The 7576-nt window shown below is 45.5% G+C and overlaps 1 non-coding gene across 1 annotated transcript; it reads left to right on the forward strand.

Moving 5' to 3' along the window:
* Positions 1-2891: 2891 nt before the first annotated feature.
* On the forward strand, positions 2892-2964 carry Trnam-cau. The gene has a single exon. It is a non-coding gene; the product is annotated as a tRNA-Met (tRNA).
* The last annotated feature ends 4612 nt before the right edge of the window (positions 2965-7576 follow it).

Here is a 7576-nt window from a genome sequence, read left to right on the forward strand (position 1 = left end):
TGATTCTCTTGGTGATTCCCATGATTACCATGATCCCCATGACAAGCAACGCTTGTCATAGTAATAATTTTTCCTGTAGACGTTTCCTGCACGGCGAGTCCCACTACTGCATGTTTCCCTAGAATGAACAGTTAGACACCGAAGGGTACTAAACGTTAAAACCTCCTCACATGAAGGGGTATACATACTCAACAAACCGAACATGTCGTGATGTACTCGTGGGAAAGGCGATATATAAAGAAAATGCTAAAAAGACAGCCAAGCGGTAATTTAGTTAATCTTTTATGGCTGTCTATTTGTCAAAACTTAAAAATAAATAGAAGAATCACTAAAACGAAAACAACATATTTTACCCATTTTATGGGCCTTTTGCACCGAGTTTATTGAATGGGAAAATAAACTATTTGACTAGATTTAGCGTGAGTTTTGGCTTAAGAACATTGACCCCTATATTGCATTTTCGACGAATACAGATTTCCATACCAAAATCACAAATAATCTATGTTAAACCTCACTGTTATGTTAATCATGCATGTGAAATGAGCGAAGAAATATTCTAACAAAAGTCGCGTTTTTTTTTTTTTTTTTCAATTGAGCTATTGGACGGATAAGAAACGTCACAAAAAACATCTTCACGGAAGACAGGCTTATCTTGAGATAAACGTAACCGAAATAAGTGTTATGGAAAGATAAGTGTACATATCCATCTGGAAGCATGTTGAGACTAATCGTTTCCCCAGCAGATATCATAATCATATACTCGAAGGAGCCTGTCCCATTATCAGTTCAATGTGTTTCTACTTCGAAGTGAAGAGCACCAACAAAATGAAGAGGACACCTTCAGTTTTACCCAGCTGTTCTTTGTAATATGCAAGTTTCTATTCTAAGTGCCTGTGCAGGGATGGGCAGCATTTTTAATACAAGTATTTAAAATACGCATTTCAAATACTTCGTGCATTTTGCATTTGTATTTAATTACGAATTGGGTAATGTATTTGACGTGTGTATTTAAATACTAAAACATGGGTATTTCAGATACAATTGTAATTAAATACAATTTTGTGGGCGAAAATACATCTCTCAAATTTATTGTCACTGTCCAGAGCAGGAAGAAAACTATGTTCTGGACCGAATACAGTGTCTCTCAATCAAGCACAAGCGTTTAGTGACTTTGTGATTACGGTGCTAGTCCAGGGCAAGAATTGTGACGAAATCGACGTTCACAGGCAGACTGGCTAAATAAGTGCCTGTGACAACTTGTGATGCTTTCCAGCCTGATGTCCATCCATAAATTTGCCTGGAACATTTTAAATGCGCGGGTCGTCCAGATTTTCGTAACTGGTGCGAGTTGCAACAATAAAAAATTCTCTAGCTAGTGCTGCGCGTCTTGGTCGTCTCGGTTCTTTGTTGGTCTATACCAAAATGTAATCGACAAAACAAACTGCTTGAAGCTCTGTACTTTTTTCACCTATTACGTCCAAGCTGATTACGTTTTTTGTTATTATATTTCTATAACGTTACTAGAGCCTCGCACACTCACTCCCGAGTGTGCGATGCAAAATTAAAATGAGATACCCAGAAACCAATTGCAGTTGCCCTGACGTCGCTGACGCAAGTTTTGAGGAATGTATTTGGAAAAGTATTTGGAGGAGAACAAATACATTTGGTTGTATTTGTATCTTGTATTTAGATGTTTTTTTTTTTGGAAACGTAATTTGATTTGTAATTAAATAAATTTTTGACTTAGTATTTTGCATTTGTATTTCGATACATATTTGCATGTATTGGCCCATCCCTGTGCCTGTGTTTTTATGCAAGTGTCTGGAGATGTCGCATTTATCCTTATCATAAAAACAGTTTTTTTTTCACATCTGCGAACAATAATTGTTCAAAGGTGTCACCAGCCAATCCTTCAATAAAAACGAACTCTCACGACTGCCGAGTTCTGCGCCGCGCAACAACGCTTTTTCCGAGTGCTGCACGCGCTGCATGCGCGTCTTGCATTTTCGCAACCCTTGTATGTTAAGAAAAAAAAAAAAGAAGATGAATTAGAGGCTTGAACAGTTGCAATATGATTTCCCTATGCAGGCGATCGGTTCGAAAAACCTCAAAACTCACGATGAATTTATAAGTACAGTGCAACCCACTTATAACGATGCCATATATAACGATGTACCACTAACGACGATAAGTTTCTGGCGTTTCTAGGCTAGGAACGCTCAGATCCTTGTCCAGAAAAAAAGATAATCGGGTATAACGATTTAATTTACGTGTTCTTTTTTTTTAAATTTTATTCTTGTGATAATCGGATTGCACTGAACCGGCACGATATTATTGGCGCCTACATGATCGAGTAAGAATGTTTTTCCGTACTTCTAGAAGAGTCGAGTTTACACTTATCCCGGCTCCATCTCGCCCTAGCTCAGTCTCGAACATTCTAGGTCGTATGTTCGTGATTCCGAGTGTAGAAGATAAGGAGCCGAGCGCGACCTTTGCTGACTCGCTCAGATTCTCCCGACGGCGAGGCACACTTCCCTCCCGCAGACTCGCTCAAGTCACATGTCAGGTCGACGCCACGACTGCAGATTCTGCTCTTTCGACGCTCATTCTTTTTCTTGTTTCTGGCGGAAATGCGCCGATTAAATTCTTATTTTCAGTATACGACCCTGCAGCCATTGCCGTCTGCGACAATATACCTATTTTCCGCACCTCTCCCCAATTCTCGTCCCCAGACGCTGTCAAGTGGAGAAAATATATAGGATTTATTTTTGAATCGAATACATTGCTATACCAACCGTTTGGTGCACAGTAGCCTTACGGAAGACCTTCGTCAGGCAACCTAACCTGTGAGTCAGGTAGGAAAATTGGTAGTATAAACAGTATAACCATCCGCCTCGGTAGCGCAGTAGGCAGCGCGTCAGTCTCATAATCTGAAGGTCGTGAGTTCGATCCTCACCCGGGGCAGGCGGAGAATGTTTTTGCTTGCTCCGGTCACACGCTCCCTCTTCGCTTGATGGAGCGCTGGTTGCCTGATTAGTTTAATTTCTTAATTTTTTAGGAGGCTTCACTGTAGTTTTTATTCCTATCTCAATATTTTTATAATATTTGTTTTCCTAGCCCCCGTGTCCGGTTGGTATAATGCAGTAAACTATATCGGTCTGCTTCAGTGTGGCGCTGTTTTTGCGGGAATCTTTCCTAGGGATTCAGAGGTCTTTTTCTCAGGTGCATCGCAAAGACTGAGCCCCAGCGTGCTCCTCCTATGCGCACATGGCTGTGCTCACGTAACAACGTCCAGCTCATACCAAAGCGCCTGCTATCTTTGCGCGAAACTGCTTCGCGCTGTTGAAACATCCAGGCGGACTTCTTTGGATCCCTCACAGATTTTCTCTGGTTTCCCACGTAATTGGCGAAGTGCCAGACTTTAGCCAAGGACGACAGGTATCACGCGATCAACCACCAGTGAAGCCTATTTCTGGCGCTTGTTTTAGGATATATGCATAAAGATGCTAGATAACAGTAGAACTACCAGCCAGTCAATCGCAATTCTGGAACTTGTTTGGTGACTTGCGGCATTTTCCGTAGATGTACGCAATCGCGTTGCATCGACCACGCCACGGCTGTCATTGTCGAGCCGCTCATCCGACGAAGGTCGGATGGTGTCTGGAGCATTCGTATCATTTATAAGCACCTTTGCACTTTTGCCGTTTTGTAATAGCAATTCATACTGATCCTTACCAACGGCGATACATTTGCAATGGTAATGCCTATTGCAAGTCCCCGAACAAAGCAGAAATTGTTGCTTGCCATAAAAACGCTCGGAGCACGTACCGCACACGTCTGCCGGCATCGTTATCAGGAGCTCGAAAAACCAAGTTTGGTAACTTGTGTTACACGTTCCCCACCAGAACTATCCAAATATCGTTACGCAATAGACCATCTAAAAAGCGACGGAAATACGTCACTCGTTCCGTTTTTTTAAACGTAACTAAGTCGTTACTTTGTTAACAAAAACAAAGAATCTAAATACAAGTGACGCGTCACTTCACGTGTTACGTAAAAGTCTGCTTTCGTATACGTGCATCGTGGCCGGCTACATTTTAAGGGAAAAATAGCTCACCTATGTTTAGCAGGAAAGCACTGTGTCGTAATGCGACGTCATAGTGCCACGTCATGTTATGTCACAGCGCGTCGAAATTTTTCCGATAAATTTATCGGGTAAACAGAGATCGCTTCCGGCGTCCCGCAGCACTCTCTCCAACCCGCAACGAGATTCGGGTTGCTTCATTCAAGACTAGCGGCGCGCAGGCGCAGTAGCGGTCTCTTCGCTGCGGATAGCTTAGTGAAAGGAGGGAAGCGCTTTACGGAAAATTCCTAATTTTTTTGGCTATATTCAGAAGAAATTTGTTTGCTATATTTCGCGGGAATCGGTGTCATCCGACGTCATTTTACCACGTAGCATTACAGTGTCGCATGGTGCGATGGCATCACATGTCGACCCAATGTCACAAGCAGGTGGTGTGAGCGAGCGCGAGTAGCGGAGGGGGGTGGAAAGGGCAATAAAGAAGCCGGAGCAGCTGGCGTTGAAAGATTTTCTACACCCGTTCCATTTAGCTGGAGGTAATTCTGTTACATGTAAAGACGGCAGTGCAACTGTGCGCAGCAGCATGGAGCGCCAAGGCTGTCCCGACAGCTCGCTGTTTAGTATTCCTTCAAAGGGTACGTTCGGCAATGGTTCTTGAAAGTAGCGCACATCCAGTGGGCAAGAAAGTGACATAAAACGAGAGAACGAAAATTGGGTTCGTATTTGGTCATTCTGGCAAATGCGTTTAAATGCCGTAACTAGCCGTTGTTGTAGCTGTCTCCTCGCTCGCTGTCGGCACTTCCGCAAAGCGCTGAGCGTCCGCGGAGTGAACTCGACGATGTTTCAATGACTGAAGAGCACGACGCTCACGTTGGGCGTCCGTCATTTGAACGCGACGCGGTTTTTCTGATTGCCGCTGGCCCTCTTTTGACGCTGAGTCGCCACATCCTGAGCTCGCCGGTCTCCCGGCGGCTGTTGGACACGCTGCCGACATTTCGCTGCAGCTATAGCGACACGACCCGCTGCTTCTATGCGAGTCCGTCGTTCATGTGCTGCCTCCGCGCGCCATCGTTTCCGTCCTTGATCCCCATGACCCTCATCTTAAGCCAGGCAACCGCGTTTTGGTAGCATTCTGAAGGCTAGAGGCTAAATGACACAAGTGGAGAGAAAAGCTGGGATATTTACGGAAATAGTTGCGTCACATCACTGTACCTTTGTGACGCTGCGAGCGCTTCCCGTCAGCACAAACAGCCTACAATGCCTTTTCGTTGAATCTTCTGTGTCACTAAAAGAGGGGAAGCGCGCTTTCCTGCAGTGTACATTCCTCCTCGTTCGGTGCGCTCTTTCTACATTACCTGTTTTGCTCCTCACTTTCCTGCCACTATCCCCTCTCCGCTCCGCGTGCTTTCTCACGCCACCGGCTTCTGCTCCTCCCATTCCTTCATGCTGAGTCCGTAGCTCAGTGAGCAGCGCACTCGGCTTCCACGCCAGTGAACGAGCTTTCGAGTCTTGGAACCGGTTGCTATTTGATTTTTACAGCGAAGCTGTTAAGGGCTAGTTTCCCCAGTCTCGTGTCCGGTACCAAACAAATGTCGACACAAAACTACATCAAACTATGGACAGCTCCCGCCATCTCTAAGCGACGGTGGCAACCAGACACCCAGTCTAATTGCCGCCGTCGCTCATAGATGGCGGCAATCTTTCCATCCATCGTTAGGGAGGCTCTAGTGAGGGCGGGCGCAACTCAAAACCTGGAGGGCGTTTGCAATTTAATGGCGGCGCCTGAGGGAGAGGATTCGGGAAAGGATATGCCCCAATGTTGCCTGCACGAGAGCAGACGCCCGCTCTGTTGCAACTCTGTTGCTCCATGCGCCTTTCCTCCTCTCGCCTCCCATTACGAGCAACGAACGCCTTGGCGCAGCCTCTCACGCTTCCTCCTCGCTCCCGGAATTGCAACGTCGAGAGGAGAAAGCAGGGTTGCCAGACAAGCAGCAACGTCCAAGATGGCGGAATTTACCATTTTTCGCGTTAAAAAAATACTTAGCCTATCGCAACAAAACTGGTGGCTATGGAAAAGTAACCATTTATGCCTTGTGTGAACTATTCAAGCACCTTAATGGGCTCTTATGACCTGAGTTAGGAAATAAAACGACCCTTTACCCCATAGACTCCCAGCAAAATTTAGCAATTAAATGGCGTCCATGTCCCGTGATCCCCGATCTAGCAGTTGCACCCACCCTCACTGGAGCCTCCCTATCCATCGTAAAAGAATAGATAGTTGGGCGAGTTGGTTGGAATTCATCGTAGGAAACAGCGCGAAAAACAGACGAGGATAAAGGAGAAACACACGTGGCGCCTGCAGCGCTCGTCACGTGCGTTTCTTCTTCGTCCGCTTTGCGAGCTGTTTCCTACGTTCTTATCAGTTTCGGTTTGGACTCACGATGGGTCGGCCGCGTACCATTTCCTCGGGGAAAGAAGACCGGGTACGGATGGAGCGGCGGCGCACGCAGTCGCGCGAATGGGTCCGCAACCGCCGCAAAGCCGCTGTCGCCTCGAGTTCTACCGCGCCGAGCGCCTCAGATTCCTTTGCGAAAGAAGAGCACATTGCTCGCCTGGAAAGCCGCCCACCATTGTACAGCTTCGCTGGTTTTCCTTCTTCACCAGAGTGGAAGGGCTGAAATATTTAATGTCGTCCAGTGTTGACGAACTGACGGACACTTTTCACGCTTACTCGGTTTCTGGAATTAAAAAAAAAAAAGTTCATCGAACGACAACTTGCAACAGACCAAAAATACTTCGTTTCCCCTTAAGTCCAGACGCAGCTGACGCTACGAGCTGCTGGGAACAATCAATTGAACCGCGTTAAAAGTGTGACATTATGGTGTTCGCGATGATTTCGTACGATCTAAGTTCAGGTGCTGATTTTTAAATACCTGTGAATGCCCTGTTTCTAGATTTCGAAAAAAGCTTTTGGTAAAGTTCCACACCAACGTCTCTTTTGCGTTTCAACCTCGACCCACAAGTTTGTAACTGGATTTGAAACTTTTTGTCAGACCGGCAACAATTCGTTCATGCTAATAACCACTCTTCGCCCTGATCCCCGGTTTCTTCTGGAGTGCCCCAGGGCACTGTTTTCGGTTCGTTACTTTTCTTAACTTAATAAATGGCCTACCTTCTAATATATCATCTAACATACGCTATTTGCTGACGATTGCGTTGTTTATCGTCCTATAAATAAAAACACTGACGTTCACGCGCTACAGTCTGATCTTCACCATGCCGAGGCCTGGTGTTCTGAACGGCTAACGTCTTTGAATGCTAACAAAACATCCCTGGTTTCTTTTCATTGCACACAAGCTTGCCCACATCCTAGTTACGTTATTTGTGGTTCACTCATATCCCCTGTACCTTCGTATTTATACCTAGGTATTGCCTTTTCAAACGGTTTAACTTGGTCACCTCACATAACGAACCGTAGAAAGCAATGCACGTGAT

This window comes from Ixodes scapularis, unplaced genomic scaffold (genome assembly GCF_016920785.2).
Source record: "Ixodes scapularis isolate PalLabHiFi unplaced genomic scaffold, ASM1692078v2 PGA_scaffold10__122_contigs__length_95168666, whole genome shotgun sequence".
Taxonomy (NCBI): Eukaryota; Metazoa; Arthropoda; class Arachnida; order Ixodida; family Ixodidae; genus Ixodes; species Ixodes scapularis.